General features: G+C 42.5%; 1 protein-coding gene across 10 annotated transcripts in view; it reads left to right on the top strand.

Annotated features, from left to right (window-relative positions):
* Positions 1-16,682, top strand: part of PRICKLE2 (prickle planar cell polarity protein 2) — a 346,700-nt gene that overhangs the window by 213,342 nt on the left and 116,676 nt on the right. The window contains exon 1 of one of the 10 annotated variants that reach the window (XM_003132297.5): positions 11,574-12,125. The exons of the other annotated variants lie outside the window; for them this stretch is intronic. The gene's annotated coding sequence lies outside the window, so the exon portion shown is untranslated. Of the gene's footprint in view, positions 1-11,573; positions 12,126-16,682 lie in introns of those variants that run through there. 10 annotated transcript variants of the gene reach the window in all.

The following is a 16,682-nucleotide window of genomic DNA, read 5'->3' as shown; positions in this document are numbered from 1 at the left end:
TTTTTCTTTTCTTTTTATGGCCACATCTACAGCATATAGTAGTTCCCAGGCTAGGGGTAGAATCAGAGCTGCAGCTGAGGCCTACACCATAGCTTTGGTAACACCAGATCTGAGCTGCATCTGCAACCCACACTGCAGCTTGCGGCATTGCTGGATCCTTTAACCCATTGAGCGAGGCCAGGGATCAAACACACATCCTCATGGAGACTATGTCAGGTCCTTAACCCACTGAGCCACAATGGGAACTCCTTTTCAACCCTTATTCATTGAAGGCCTGCTGTGTGCCAGGCATTGTTTTAGGCTTTGAGGTTAGGTTCCTGAGGGAAACTGATATGAATTCTGCCCCCTGTCTAACATGGAGTTTACATTCTAGGGTTTCATAGGAAATCAGACCATATCATACCATAAAGAAGTAAAACATATAGTGAATTAAGAGTGCTAGGTACTAGACATTATCTTCAAAACAGCAGTGTGAGAAGCATGACAGAGCCTTTAATTTAACCAGGGAATCAGTTGTTTGACTGCTGAAAATTATTTATGTAAAAAAGCAAGCATTTATGGTTTCAAAAATTTTCCCCAGGGTATGCAGCAAATGGAGAACTTGCTAGTCAAGAAACTCTACCAAATCTTGGTAAGAATAGAGAGTGTGTGACATGATCTAGTCATCTCCCCTGCTACCCCCGGTATAGACTAGTGTGACAGAAACTCAGGAAATGTACAGCTAAGAAGATCTCACACCTAGATCTCCACCTAGATCTCAGTCTAGGGCTGTGGTTTCCCCTTGGAAGGGACAACCTCAAAGACTGGCAACACCCTGCCCCTGCAAAGGAGCCCTGCTTTAGTCAAATCAGACTGTGGAGCAATTTATGCCTCAGGGTATTGTTGAAAACAATAGAACAATCCGCTGGCAATTAGTGGAGGCTAATAGCTGGGTGTGATACCAATAAATATCGACCAGCCAAGTGCTCCAGGAGACCTTGCTCCTGCCCTCTGTGGAGCAACATCAGAGGCTACACACTGCAGGAAGAATAGACTTCACTCACCTTGTCTAGCCAGTCACTCAACAAATAAGCAAACAGCAGCAGGCTACAGAAAAGGGATGAGGGAGTCAGCACCCAGAATTACTACAATGTGTCGTCTGAAATGTTCAGTTCTCAAAAACATATCATGGGTCATGAAAAAAAAAAGTATGACCCATACATAGGAAAAAGGAGGCAGAAGAAATTGTGTGGGGACCTAAATGCAGGATTTCCCAAAGAAACTATGAAAAAAATAGGTTAAGAGCTATAGGATGCTTTCTAAAGAATTAAAGTCTCATCAAATAGAGAATATGAATAAAGATAAGTTATTTTTTAAAATGGAAATTTTAGAGTTAAGTATAATTGAAATGAAAACTTCACTAGTAGATTTAATCTGGAAGAAGAAAGAATCTGAAAAATTAAAGGTAAATCCGTAAAAGAGTGTGCAATCTGAAGAACAGCGAGGAAAAGGAATGAGGAAAAATAAAACCTTTGAGAAATGTGAGATTTAATTAAGTATACTGACTTATGTGTAGTGGGACCAGCTTAAGGAGAAGAGAGAGAAAGGGAGCAGAAAAAAAAAAAAATACTGAAAAAGTAATGGTAGAAAACTTGCCAAATCTGATGTGCAATATTAGTCTACACATCTAGTAAGCTAATACATTCCATGTAAACCCAAAGATAGCCACACTGAGACACACATAGTCAAAATGTTGAAAGACAAAGAGAAAATCTTGAAAGCAGCAAGGAAAAAAACATACAAGAGAACCCCAGTATGATTAACGGCTGATTTTGCAGTCTTGGCAGAGACTTTGATATTTCCTTAAAAGGCTAAATGGAGTTACCACATGACCCAGCATTTCAATTCCTAGATATGTATTCAAGAAAAATGAAAACATACATCCTCACAACAACTTCACAGATGTACACAGATATTCGTGATAGCATTATTGATAATAGCCAAAAAGTAGAAACAACCTAAATGTTCATCAGTTGATGCATGGACGAATAAAATGTATATCTATGCAATGTAATATTATTTAGCAATAAAAAAAGAATGAAGCTCTGGTCCAAGCTGCAAAGTGGATGAACTTTGAAAATGTAACACTGAATGAAATAAGCCAGTTACCAAGGGTCACATATTCTGTGATTCCATTTATATGAAATGTTCAGACCAGCTAAATTTGTAGAGACCAAAGTAAATTAATGTTTGCCTAGGGCTGGAACAAAGGGACAATGGAGAGTGATTACTACTTGCTAAGGAGTTTCTTTAGGGGTTGGTAAAAATGCTCTAAAATTAGATAGTGATAATGGTTGCACAATTCTGTGAATATACTAAACTTTTTTAATTGTATACTTTTAAGTGGGTGAACTGTGTTGTTTGTAAATTGTTACCTCAGTGAAACTGATTTTAGGAGCACTAAGCGCTAAGGAGAAAAAGTAAGGGAAAGGTTTGGCAGTATTAGAAAGACGGGAGGGAGAACACTCTTGGATAGGAAGGTAAGTTTCACTTAGATGAGGTTTTTTTTTTTAAAACTTGAGAAGATGAGAGAGTGAGCCAGGCTACCATCTGCAGGAGGAACATTTCAGACAGAAGGAAGAGCAGGTGCAAAGACCTGGAGGCAGCCATGGCCGTGGTGTGTTTGGGGACCAGTGATTGAGTGACAGCAGGGTGGAGAGTTGTAGGAGATGGTGTCAGGGAAATCACAGGGCATAGATCTCAAGGACCTTACTGTGAGATGAGCAGCATTGATGAGTTGTGAATGAAAGTGTGACATGCACTAATGCTGCTTTTCAGAACATCACTGTGGTTGCAGTTTTGTGAATAGACTGAAGGAGAACAAGAGTAGAGCATGTAGAGGTGAGAGTTGGTGGAGGCTTTCATCCAGGAGGAAGATGGGGATGGCTTAGAGCAGGGTGAGAATAGTGGAGGTGGTGGAGCGACGTTAGATTCTGCCTTTATTTTGAAGGTAGAGCCAACTGGACCAGTCAAGGGTTATAAAATATTCTATGGAAGGGTTCAGATAGTAAATATGTTAGGCTTTGCAGATCATACAGTCTCCTTTCTGTTGAAACATGAATGTAGCTGTAGATAATAAATGAATGGGTAGGACTGTGCTCCACTAAAATTGTATTTGCCAAAATAAAAAGCAGGTTGAATTTGGCTAATGTAATTTGCTAGTGCAGTGTAGTTGGATTGTATGTTAAGGGCAAAATGACGAACAGGGTGAAGAGTGACTCGAAAGTGTTCTAAACCAGGAAAGATGAAGTTGCCATTAACTGAGATAGTGAATATTGCAGATGGAGCAGATTTGTGGGAGGTATTAAGAACTGAGATCTGGGAGTTCCCATTGTCGCTCAGTGATAATACATCCTACTAGTATCCATGAGGATATGTGTTTGATCACTGGCCTCACTCAGTGGGTTAAGGATCCAGTGTTGCCCTGAGCTGTGGTGTAGACTGCAGACACAGCTTGGATCCTGCGTTGCTGTGGCTGAGGCCTAGGCCTGCAGCTACAGCTCCAATTCGACTCCTAGTCTTGGAAGTTCTATATGCCACGGGTGTGGCCCTAAAAAATAAAAAAATAATAAAAAATTTAAAAAAGAAAGAACTGAGATCTGGACTTGTTAAATTTGAGAAGCCTTTCAGAACTCCAAGGGTAGATGTGACATAGGCAGGTGAGTGTGTAATAAGCTTTGAGTTCATGGAGTAAGTGTGGCTTGGAGTTGTCACAAGGAGGTAGTATTTAAAACCCTGGGCCAGATCAAAGAAGTGAATATAGGCAGAGAAGAGTAGAGGACCCAGGACTGAGCCCCAATGTACTCCAATGTTTAGCTGTCAAGGCCATGAGGAAAAATCAACAAAAGAGACTGAGGAAGAATAGCCAGAGCGGAGGAGGGAAACCAGGAGAATGTGACATCCTGGAAGCTAAACTTAAAGAGTCAGAGAGGTTAATTCCATCCTTTCCTTTCCCACTCATAAAATCATGTTGGAATAGCCAGGAGCAGAGAGAGGTTCTTAACAGGAATAATCCTGAATTCCTTCTAATTTCTAGATAAGAAAAATCATTGTCAAACTTTTGACTCATTCAGCAAATATTCGTTAGACGTTAGGTCACTGGGCAGTCTGCTAGATGCTTGGAATAGAATGGTGTGCCAGACAAGGCCCTCAGAGGTACACAGTCAAGTTAGGGAGATGTTAAGTAATCATTAACATTGAGCATGGATGGATCAGGACCGCTAACCAAGGCTGTAGAAACTATGCAATAGGGCACAAGTTCTAAAGGAAAGGACACACGTCAAGATAGCAGTACTGTGCATTTTGTGCAAAGGAATCCATCTAATCTGGACGACCAGGGAACCTTGTGCATTTTCCTTTATTTTTAGTAATAAGTTATACCCAATATTTTCCAATCTGATTCAAACACACCTGGTTTTTGAGAGGATGGCTAAGAGCCTTTGAATTAGAGAAAGAAATATGGATATGGTAATCAGACCCAGGACCAAATCTCAGCTGTGGATACATGTGTCATTCTTTTATCCCCTTTGAACTTTAGAGTCTTCATCTATACAACAGGGAATAAACAGAGCTATGCTCTGGGATTACAGTGCGGACTAAATGAGATAAAGTGTGCAAAACACCTCGGGTATAAGTTCTTCCCATTTCTTGAGGAAAAAGAAAAAAGAAAAAACTATCTCATTTTGTATATCTGTGAAAATTTGTGTTCTGGGAAGATTTTTCTGAGACAGATCTCTGTTGCCAGTTTGCTATTTTATGAGGCAGAGTCTTTTTTTCAATTTTTTTCCCAAGGTATCCTCCGTTTTTCTAGCATTGTCTCCAAAAGAAACATGCAGGAGCTTCAGTGCATTTATAAAGTGCTCAAACACCAAAGCATCCCTGTGCCATCCTGGCTTGTTCTCCTGGTTCTTTACATAGAGAAAATGCAGGGGTTGTTTTGTTTTGTTTTGTTTTGTTTTTCTCTGCTACCTAATGAAAATTAGTAGTTCAAAGACCTGCTGTAATAAGTAGAGCTTTCTTTATCTGAGACAGAAGTAATGTTTGTTAGGCCATCATGTCACTTTAACAGTATTTTCATAGAACTGTGTGATGGTGAGCATGTTTCAATCACTGACGCGGTTTTTAATTTTATGGGGGAAGAGAGCAAAATCTTCAGCCGCCTTTCATTTTTATGTGCCCACACTTGCTTGTCCATATTTCTCCTTTTAATTAATGTAATTAAAAGAGGATAAAAGGCTGTGTTAAAATCTTGTGCATTCTATTATTGGGATCAAGAATAATTAAAATGTATGAAATGAGTCTGATTCCTCAGATGTAGAAAAGAAGGAAAAGGAAGGCCTCTTTTTTTGGATTTAAAGTGTGTCAGGTTATCTTTCACAGGATACAGAAAAGTGTTCATGGCCTGAGAAGCATTTATGATAATGGAATCTTACATAAACGGATGTGGAAGAAGGGGTGCTATTAGGAGGAGGGTCATCCTTGTGTTTATTATGAACAATTTAATCATTTATGGTTGTACCTTTTCTTCTTGCTCCCTTCTGTGAAAACCAAGTGGGAATAGTATGTGCTACGATAATATATTTTATCATATGTGAGGTACTCTGCAAAGTATTTAAAGTCACTCATCTAATCCTACCCAAACTTTGGTGGGATAGATGTGCCCATTCTATAGGGGGAGCAACTGAGGTTTAGAAAAGGTGATTGGCTGTTAATTACCAAGGTCATGCGGCTAGGACGTAGTACAGTTGGATTTGAATTCTGGTCTTTCTCTTGGGCTCTTCATTTGAGGATGATGCACCATCTGTTACAGAGGCAGATTAGAATCTCTTGAGTAGAATCTCTTTGGAGCATTTCTGTAAGGAAGACAGCTCTGCCTTTGGTTGCCTTACTGATCTTACCTGCAGTATAGAAGCTGCGCAAGTTTCATTTATTTTCTTTGTGTTTATGTGGGTGAGATGTTGTTGCTTAGAAGTTAATAAAAATCTAGAATATTTTCCTTCTTTTCTCTCTCTTGGGGCAAAACAGATGGCACCTTTGATCTCTAGTATTCATTTAGGACTATTATCATTTCTTTGATGTTGAACCTTCCTTTGTTTTAAGACATTGTGGGTTTGGAAGATTGTGTTATTTTTGAAACATGAATTTACATGGCAAGAATAAAAATTGACAGCTGTGGTAGGCGTTGCCAGGGCTCCTGATCTGTTTTTCCTCTTCTTCTGGGTATACACTCCCCAGCCCCCTTGCAGTTGGGTGGGGCCTTGGGACAAGCGTGACCAATAGAAGTGATGTCATTTACCTCCAAGCTGAGGCACCTAAAAGCCTCTCCAGTTCTCTCTTCTGTTGCTGTAACCCAGAAATTACATGTTAAGATCACAGATACACAAGAAAGAAGCCGACTAGATCCCTGAGTCACTGCTTGGAATGGAGAAGCTTGGAGAGGCTCTGGGCCTCCAGCCAATTTTGTGTGAGTGAGCAGTCAGTTTTCCTTGTGTTAAATCACTGAGGTCTATGATTGTTACTGCTTAATAACCTAGCCCATCCCAACTAGTATAACAGTGCTTTGTCAGCCTCCTCTCCCTCATTTTGAAAAATTTACTAGGTTTTGAAGTCTTAAATGTCAGAGAATCACTCTTCAGTAGGTTATTTAAAAATAGATAAATTAATCTCTCTGTCTCTCTCTCTCTCTCTGGAGGGGTTCATGTGTGTATACACACACACACACACACACACACACACACGTATACATAATATAAAGTTTTAAAGAGTATATTCTCTTTTTTTTTTTTTTTTGTCTTTTTGCCATTTCTTGGGCTGCTCCTGTGGTATTTGGAGGTTCCCAGGCTAGGGGTCGAATCGGAGCTGTAGCTGCCAGCCTACACCACAGCCACAGCAATGCAGGATCCGAGCCTCGTCTGCAACCTACACCACAGCTCATGGCAACGCCAGATCCTTAACCCACTGAGTAAGGCCAGGGATCGAAGCTGCAACTTCATGGTTCGTGGTCGGATTCGTTAACCACTGAGCCATGACGGGAACTCCTAAAGAATATATTCTTTAAAAATATATATTTATACTTTGTGTATATATATTAATTATACACACTTAACTCTTGTAATAAAATAAACTTAAATGAGCTTTAGACTTGCATTGGGTAAGTGGGTTGGAACTTCGGTACCATCCCTTATAGTAGTTAGGATTTTGCAATAGCAGGACTGGAAGATACTAATCTAAAGCAGCCAGGACAGGTGCCATCCTGATCTTTGTAAAACACTAAGAGTAAGATGTTGCCATTGCTCTGAGTGACCCAGGCCAGTTCTTACCATCTCCAGATTCAAAAGTCTTCCTTAGGTCCAAGGGAAGTCCCTTTTTCAGTCATCCCTTCTGATTTTACACTATGAAAATGGAGGTAAAACCGGCTCATTATGACTGTCCTCATTAAAGCCTTTCTTCTAGGAGGCCACGGTCCCTGTCATCATTTACCTGCTCATCTGTAAGCTCACCAGCAGTGATTTGATTACCCTTTCCACATAATCCCCTAACAAGATTTTGACTAATGCTGGCTGGAATGGAAAGATGATTTGATTTTCTCGCATGTATGAAGCGGCCTCTTTGTCATTACCTGCCAGTGTCTTGTCAGTGCTGCTCCACTGTCTTGGGCTCATGCAGAGGACTCTTTTAATTCTGCCCTCTCGCTAACACTGCTCTCTCAGATTTGTGCACTTCCTCCACCTGCAGCACCCTCTCTACCAGCTAAAATTTGACCTTGGCCCTTTTAGCACTTTTCATTTATGGCCTCTCGATTTTGTGTTATGCTTAGTAAGGTTCTCTCCTCTATAACCTTGTTTTTACATTCCAAAAAAAAAAAAAAAAACTTTTTGACCTTCAATTTGATTCACATCATACTCTCCCTGATTTCAGATCACCTCAACCTCCATCAATCTTGTCTTCCTTGTCTCTCTTCCTATGTACTATATTCAATTATGGTCATTAATGTAAAAATCACTTTGTGCTCTTTAAATAGAAGGTTCTAAAGGTCTTATAGGCATTGCCTCTTCTCCCTTCCCCCACCCCTAAGAAGTTTACTGTCATGAATGTGCAGTTTCCCTCTGTTGTGTGTATATATATATATATATATAAAGTGTGAGTTTTGTCTCTATTTCCCAGATCTCTGAAATGCCCAAAGTAGCTATTGCCTCACCTTGCCTAATTCCTAACAGCATATTTTCAAAAAATCCAGAATAGAATAGTCTCCAGGGTAAAAATAATGGGTCACATGGACTTATCGATCCATGGATTTTGTGATTTCAGTTATCGGGGCAAGTGGTGTGCTCATCTGCAGTCTCCCCACCTTTCAGCTGCAGTCACAGAGCACATGCTGTCAAAGGATGTTGGTGATGTGCTTTTGCACCATCCCCCCTCTTAACTGCAGTTCTACCCTCAAGAACTCTGCACGTGCCTATCATAACATGCATCACCCTCCACTCTATAAGTGCTTGCTTACTTGTCTTCCCCTCTCATGTCTAAGCTTTTTAAAGGCAGGACTCATGTCTTTCTTGGTCACCATGATGCCCCTAAGCCCTACCATAGTGACTAACAGTGGGGAGCTCATCTAAGGAGTGAATGGACAAGCATGAATGGATGAAGGACCCATGGTCCCAGAAATACAGTTGCTTCACATTATTGTGCAGCTTCAGAGAAAGAGACCCCTGGGGCTTCTTGGTCATTTTTCTTGCTTTCTTCCCAGTTTCATAGCCATTGAAAAGTATCTGTGTTGCTTCCTGGAGGAAGAATGTGTCAGCAGCTCACCAACATGAGGTGACACTTTTAGGGAATGGGAATGACTTGGCAGTCTTTTATGTACCCACTTCCTCCTTCATTTTGAACATTGGTCATTAACTAATTAGCACCCCTGTGAATAGTAAAAGGTCATCACTTCTGCTACCAGTGGCTAACATTGGTTGAATGTTTGCTGCGTTCTAGGTTCAGTGCTAAGTACTTCCTACTGAGGATCATTTGCTCCTCAAATCAGCCCTGCAAGCTAGGCATTATTATTGTCCTTCTTGTTATAGATGAGAACCTCAGGCCCCAAGTCAGAGAGTTAGCAAATGTCCTGGCCAGGGTCTGACCCCAGGTACTCCATTCCGGACCCCATGTTACATTGTCCCCTCTTATGAAGGGGATGGTGATGTATCAGATCTACTCCAGGTGAAGATGAATCTCTTCACTCCCTTTGTTCCAGCTTTTCCCCTTCATTGCCACCCTGTCTATCACTTGTGAAATACTCCTTAATAGTTCTTCTGCGATCGTGCCGAATACAACAGAGAGCGGTGGGTGCATCTGCAGATGAAGAAACATGCATAGGAAGTTGAAATGACTTGTGCGTGGCCACATGGCCACTGGAGGGCCCCAACTGGTATATTCGGTAATCTCCGTCTTGAAGGATATTGAGGTCTAGGGGGACCGTCCACTTCCCCACATGATCTGAATTCTGCATGATGAAGACCTAAAGCCGGGTATGACTCATTCGCACATGTATTCAGTTTTTATTAGTAAAACATTTTTCCAGGTCCCATGATTTTCACCACGAAAGGGCTTCTGAGAACCAGAGAGAAGCAGTTTGAAAGAAGTTATTAAGCATTATTAATACAATTATGTATAACAAAAGGCATAATTTAACTTCTCCACATCCAACAAAGAAATTCATTTGAAGCTTCAGGAACTCCAGCTGGAAGGGCAGAGCTCATCCGGGCGGGTTCTTCAGGCAGGGGAGGGTGGGCAAGGAGCCGTGCTGACTGCTTTGTTCTTGGGGATACTTCTGTGTGTGATGAGGCAAACCCCTCCCCCAGCCTCCCCAGCCCATCCCTGACCCTCCACCTGAGGAACCCACAATGTTTCCTTATCACAGGCCCAGAGTCCAGAATATGGCTTGTCCTGGCCTCTCTCTGGCTCAGCATACTACATAGGCAGCATTGAAAGAACAAATTGATTTTTAAACAAGAAAAGATGACCACAGAAATACTCATAGGACAGACACAATTGCTGTCCTAGTGGAAGGAAAACCTTAATGAATTTTTCCGACTGCATCCAAAATATCAGAAATAGCTGTTATTTACCGTTACGGGTATTATATCAATCCTCACCACAGTTCCACTCAGTATTTTTATTTCACTGCACTAGAGCACAGAGCAAACACTCTGTTTAAGCCTAGTCCTGAGAACAGCTCCTGGCACAGAGTCAGTACACAGAAAATATTTATTAAATGAAGGGTTGGTACCAATGAAGTAATAGAAGAGCCCAGAAGTTAAAGGGACTTGTCCAGGGCCACTTCCCTGGCAAGAAACTAAGCCAGAATTTGAACTCAGGTTTACCTAATAGAGAGGTCTTGCTTCCTGATTGCTTGGTTAGGCCTCTTTTTTTTTATTTTTTTGTTTTTTGGGTTTTTTTGTTTTTTTGGTTTTTAGGGCTGTAGTTATGGCATATGGAAGTTCCCAGGCTCGAGGTCCAACTGAAACTACAGCTGCCGGCCTATACCACAACCACAGCAATGCAAGATCCAAGCCAAGGCTGCAACCCACAGCTCATGGCAACACTGGATCCTTAACCCTACTGAGCGAGGCCAGGGATCGAACCCTCATCCTCATGGATACTAGTTGGGTTTGTTATCGCTGAGCCATGATAGGAACTCCTGGCTAGTCCTCTTTGTTGGTGCAGAAAGATGGAATTAGAGACCCAAAGGTGTTTAACAAAGCTCCAGACTGAGGTCCAGGAAATGTGGGTCTGGCCCATCCTTTCTGAAATCCCTCTGTGACCTTGGAAAAAATCCCTTCCTACTCAAATCCTCAGTTTCCTAAACTGGAAAATGGAGAGATGGAAGCAGTGCTTTCTAAGGGTCCATGGGCCACAGAATGCCCTGGGCAGGTTTATGCTTTGACATCTCTCATGTTTACTTGGAGCTGGGGTAAGGGATTGACAGAAGGGGAGACTAAAATTCAACACCCAAGCACATGAAGAAGGCAGTCACTTGTATTTTATCTTGGGGGTGCACAAAAGTGCAAAGAATATGTGGTCCCAAGCCAGCAAATACCCTCAAATGAAAGTTGGAGAGAGAGAAAGAAAAAAAGTAGAGGCATTGTAGGGCACCACACAGTTTCGGGGAAGGAAAAAAAAAGAGCTCTGATTCCATGCCTGGGTTGGTGTAGCATATAATCTGAAACAGGCGTTCAGGTCGAAAACCGTGCCCAGATCTGATCCCCCGCACATAAGAGCACAGCCTCTAAAACGAAAAGAAAAAAAAAAGGCATGTATCTTTAAAGCCTCTCTTCTTATATGTGATATTTTTGGACTCCTTCTTAAATGTGATATTTTGCATAGCTAGGGCCTTTGCATCCAGCGAAGGCTTTCGTCCCCTCTTCCTGGCCTGGGGATTATTGATTTGGAAGGCGAGGCTAATTTACATGTAAATAAATCTCTGAGCTGGGCAGAGGGGACGGGACGTCCAGATGCCTGAGCGACTGACTTGCTGACGTCACGGTTTCATTAGCATGCGGAGGATGCGGGCACTGCAACAGCGACTTCGGCACCACCAGCAGCTCCAGCGGCAGTTATTATTATTTTTTGGCGGAGCTGCACATTTCCTGGTTCAGTGCATTGGGCTCTGCGACCAGCTGACTGGTCGCCTCGAGGTCTGGCTCAGGATCAGTTGGTGACGCTGAAGCTGGGGTCTGTGACTTCCTGCAGATTGTCGCGAAGAAGGGGAGTTAAGACGAAACTGGGGTTCTCAGGAAGACGATCGGATCTGCAGGCAAGGGAGAAGTCACACTTTTTCCTTGCCTGGTGGATCCCAGGAGGGTCTCGATCCAGCAGTGCTGCTTCCATGAGCAAATGCAGAGCAGCTCAGGCTTGAGCCCGCTGCTGCTGCTGCTGCTGGTTTCAGGAAGGGTCCAGCTTTGGAGACGGATTTCCAGAAGAAGATGCTTTGGCTGTCTGCAGTCCTGCTTTCATTCTTAGAAGCCAGACGCAGGCAGAAAGTGAACAGGGGCAACTGACAGGCTTGGAGGGTCTGGCAGAAGCTTTCACCCAGACTTGAGGTAGGTAAGAAATTTGTTCGAATTCATAAATTGAACAACAGTATATTTTCTAGGAAGGATGAGAAAGCTGGATCTAAAGGCTTTTGCATGGTGGGGAGAACATCAGGGCTTCATTACCTTGGCCAGTTACCTCGGCCAGGCGTCTGTCTTCCATGTTCTCCCCTCACCACCACCCCCGCATGTCTTCCCTTTTTATGCTTATTAAAAAGCTCAATTGCAAAGTGACATTTCACGGCTCTGAGGAGTCCTCGAGAATCACTGCAGTCTTAGTGCTTTAGAAGCAGCTTCTTGCTAAAAGAAGTGCAGCTTTCCTTAAAAAAGACAACTACTAAAAGGGGAGAGGGCTTAGAAACCAAACACACACCTGGCTGTGTTCTTGCCATTTCAGTTTAGAATATCAGAAACCATTAGAGGCTCTGAGAAATGCAGGCTTAGCTGAGACTTTCAGGTAAAGAAATGGTGTGGAATTATTTAGGTTTAATTTTAGCCAGTGCTTTTAGATTAAAAATGGTGACAGGGCTTCAGAATGTGGCTGCACAGCCTGGCTGAAACACATGACTCAGTGCGCTCTCTACATTGGGTTTCTTGGAGGAGTGTTCACAGTTAGCTCTCCTCATTCTTGGTTTCCCCCAAACCAATCACAACATTACTAATCTGCCATGGAGGTCTTGCGATGAAATTCAGATTTTTAATCCCATTATTCTTTATTATGTGGTCTTAGAATATGCTGGGGTCTGATGGGACTTTGATGAATCATAAATGATCCAAGCTGGTCCACATCACACTGGGGTAAGTGATCTATACCAGCCGCGATGTCATCTGCTGGTCCAAGTGTGGCTCTTGTATAACTTCAGCACGTCCGCAATTTCCCCAGCGAGAGAGTTCTGCCTCTAGTCATTGCATCCCTGGCCACAGTCAGGGGAGGGCTCCACTGTGCTGTGACTGCATAGACATGGACTGTCATGTACCAGAGCTGCAGCTCACAAGGCTGCAGTTTGCTTTGCTTGAATATCTCTTCCCAGAGAGTGTTTAAAACCATCTCAGTGAGGTTTAAACTAAATGAAGCAGCCTGGCCTCCTTGCTGGAGGCTGAATTGGCTGCTCTAATCTTGCTTCCCAGAAGGCTTACTGGCTGCTGATGGCTTTCACAGATGGGTCAGAGTGAGTGTCCCCTTGGGCTCCAGAATAAGTCACAACTTTGACAGCATTACTGTATTTTGGAAATTTGGATTTTAATGCCTCCTTGAGTGCTTGTAAAGGTTTTGCCTTTCCATCAAATGCTCTTTCCCCTTGGAAATTCTTTTTTTTTAATTTTTAATGTGAAAATTAGAACATGTTGGCTCCATCAGACATTACAGTCTGTAAACAGTTGTGGACCTGCCAGAAATTGTAAAATCACATTGTTTGAAATGGCAGGTTGGTAAAGGTTTGCCATGCAATGTGGGGTGAGGGGGAGTAGAAATATTAGAAGGCAGATGCATTCATGGAAGCTTAAGGAATGAGAAGGGAATTTAGAGCTTAGGCAGTAGAGGATGATGTTTATCAAGGGCTCAGACTCTGGATTCAGAAAGAGCTGAAAATACTTTGAGCTACTCTTCTCTGAGTGTTTCCGGTCTGTTTAATGCAAAGTGCAGTAGAACCAATAGGCAGGGTATAAGGATTCAGTGACATGGCATTTGAAAAGCACTTAGCACAGCACTAGCCACATGGTAAATGCTCCATGAGGGTTAGCTATTACTATTGCTGTTGCCCTCGTTACCTTTTTATCATCATTATTATAAGTGTTGTGGCTAAAAAATAAAATAGCCCACTGAAAAGGAAATAAGCTTACATCCATTTGTCTACAGAGAGGTTTAGCTGGCAACAGAAGTGCCATCTCCAGTCACTATAGTGTCCCAGTCCGTTCCCACCCAAGGAACTTCCCTCCATGTTGGTTAAGTTGACAGAATAAAGTGTATGATGCAGGCTCCTGTAATTGCCAGAACTAAAAGTGACTGGATGGTACAATGGATATCATTTAACACAAACTGGAGCTCAGGCACACTTAAAGAAGGTTTTCTGTGTGGCAGCCAACAAGTCACATGTAGAATGCCCTGGGATCTAAATTGGAATTGATGCATTTCTAGATTTCTGTTTACATTTCTGTTCAGTGTTGCATGAGAGAGGCCTGCATTTTCTTTCTTCTCTCTGTGCAGTGCAGACATTAAGCATTTTCTTCTCCATCCGAGGATGCCTTTGAAAATGGGCTTTACCTGCTGGATGGCTCCTCAGAAGTTCCAAGGCTTCATTTATATGGGTAACTTGAGTTTGTGAATCAGCAGTCCAGGGAAAAGAATGGGCCTCTCTTGCCCACTGATGATGACCCAGCCTTCTGCCCTTGATTTGTGTCCGTTGACACGATACATGTTTGCCAGACTTGTGCCCTTCCTCTCTTATGCCAGTGAACATATTTCATTCATGCTGTTTGATGGTTATTTCTCCCTTTCCTTTCAATGTCTTTCTTTTAAATTGAGATGAACTGGAACTCCAGTGCAGAGGTCTGAAGGAACAGTTACAAGTGGATTAAAGAAGCCAGTGAATTTGAAGAGCCTGGCATAAAGTTCTTTCTCCAGAAACGGGAGTTGATCTTTCTCGGTTGCCATGGCCTTTAGTCAAGTTGTGTTTTGCACAGGGAATCATAGTCATCCTTTGGTAATAGCCCACCTTCATTGCCTCCTGATTGTGTACATGATCTTGCGAGAGGAGAGTAAGCTTTCTGAACTTTGGTTTTGGCTTATGTGAAAATTAGAAATAAATGTCCCTAGACTTACAGAACTCATGGGATTGCTGGGGAGTGGTGGCTGCACTGCCCTTGACCATTTCTTGGCTCCTTCCCAGTGTTGGACTTTACTTTCTTCTGGTGCTGATGTCTTTCATATTTCCCATTGAACCCCAACCTGTGAACCGCAGAGGGTAGCGGTTTTAACACTCATTTGACAGAGGAAACTAAAGGCCAAAGAGGGAACATGACTTAGCCTAAATGACACAGCTAATGACAAATCCTAGTACCTAATCTAGTGTTGGTCCTACTACACATGAATTACAAAGCCTCTGAGTTCGAGCAGGACTCTTAACTTCCCTTCTGTACTGCTAGCCTTGAATTAGCAGAAACCTCTTTCTTCAGAAGTCAAAGTGCTGGTCTTCTCTCTTCTCTGTTGCTTTCAAACACCCAAGAGTCAAAATGCTGTATCCCTCAGACAAGAATTCTGGTTGGCATTTGGGCGAGGATTTTCCTTTTGTGCTTGAAGACCTGCTGAAACCTTTCTCTACTCTCTCCTTCCTTGATGGTTGTGCTTATAATCAGGTCGTTGCTGGCGACCATGAACTATTGCAAACTAAGAACCTTCGGAGCCAGGCACTGGCAAAATCTGTTTTCCTTATTAATGCTTTTGGCTGACACTTGCCATTTTGCTCTTATCCCAGTATGAAAATATATTTAATGAAACATTCTCATCTTGTATCTTAAGAATGAGTGTGTATATGAGTGTGTGTGTTGTGATGGGGTTTGGGGGGATGTGGGTGTGTTTGAATGATCTAGCGAAGAAAATGTTAGATAGGGGATCACACTGAGTTTCCAGCATCATGAGTCTCCACAGTTTCCACGGGGGACCTGGCCAGTTGATTTGGGAGTCTTGGCTTTCTTTTCTCTTTGGCGTGTTGTTTGAGCAGTTCTTTGTTTGGAGGACTGCTTCTTCCATTATTTCCCTGGGGACAAGGCAAAGGGAGAAAGAAGCAGGGGGAGTGGTGGGGGTGGGGTGTGAGTGGGGGAGATGTGGAGAGAGAGAAGTAGAGAGGTAGGATGGAGGAGTTAGGAAGAGGGAGGGAGGCATCTGGGACAGTATCGGAGCAGTCTCCAAACTACCATGAAAGTGCAAAGCTCAAGTGCCCTTTGGAGTCACAAGACAAGCACCTCTGTTGTGTTTTAGCTAGAAACCCCTGTCTCCATCTGTCCTGCAGAACCCATAATGCAGCCATTTTAAGTTCTGAATCCCTACTTGTAGCTAAACACAAAGTATTTTCCACCAGAGCACCATGGACTTTTTTTTGTTTGTTTTTATTTTTAGCTTAAAACAACAACAGTTTATTTTTTATTACTCAATGGATTCTATTACATTTAGAGTTGTATAATGAGCATCATAATCACAATCACGTTTTTTAAATATGTATTTATAAAAAAGAACACATTTTAAAGTAAATATAAGCTTCCTCCCTTTCCTTGGTGGGAGTATAGGGTCTACTTCCAGCACACATTTGGCTATAAAATCCATAAGGATCAAGTTGGCTGAACTGAAGACTCCACTTTTATGGGAGCTGACATGGAAGAGGAGACAGAACACTGACGAGAGCACAGAATCCAGAGGCATCACTGGCTGAAGGTGGAGGTGTCAAAGATGTCAGGGCTGGGCTCATTTGAGAAAGTATTACAAGACTCATGCTTATTCAGGACAGTGGGCTGACCCTTTAGGAAGAAGGAATAATGGTGGTTTCTGATAACCCCCTACTTCAGGGTTCTGCAGTT

Source organism: Sus scrofa, chromosome 13 (genome assembly GCF_054392235.1).
Source record: "Sus scrofa isolate SSC_HxYL_T2T_F1_AM1 chromosome 13, Sscrofa_HxYL_maternal_Yorkshire_Landrace_v2.0, whole genome shotgun sequence".
Classification (NCBI taxonomy): Eukaryota; Metazoa; Chordata; class Mammalia; order Artiodactyla; family Suidae; genus Sus; species Sus scrofa.
This window is presented reverse-complemented; position numbering and strand designations above follow the sequence as displayed.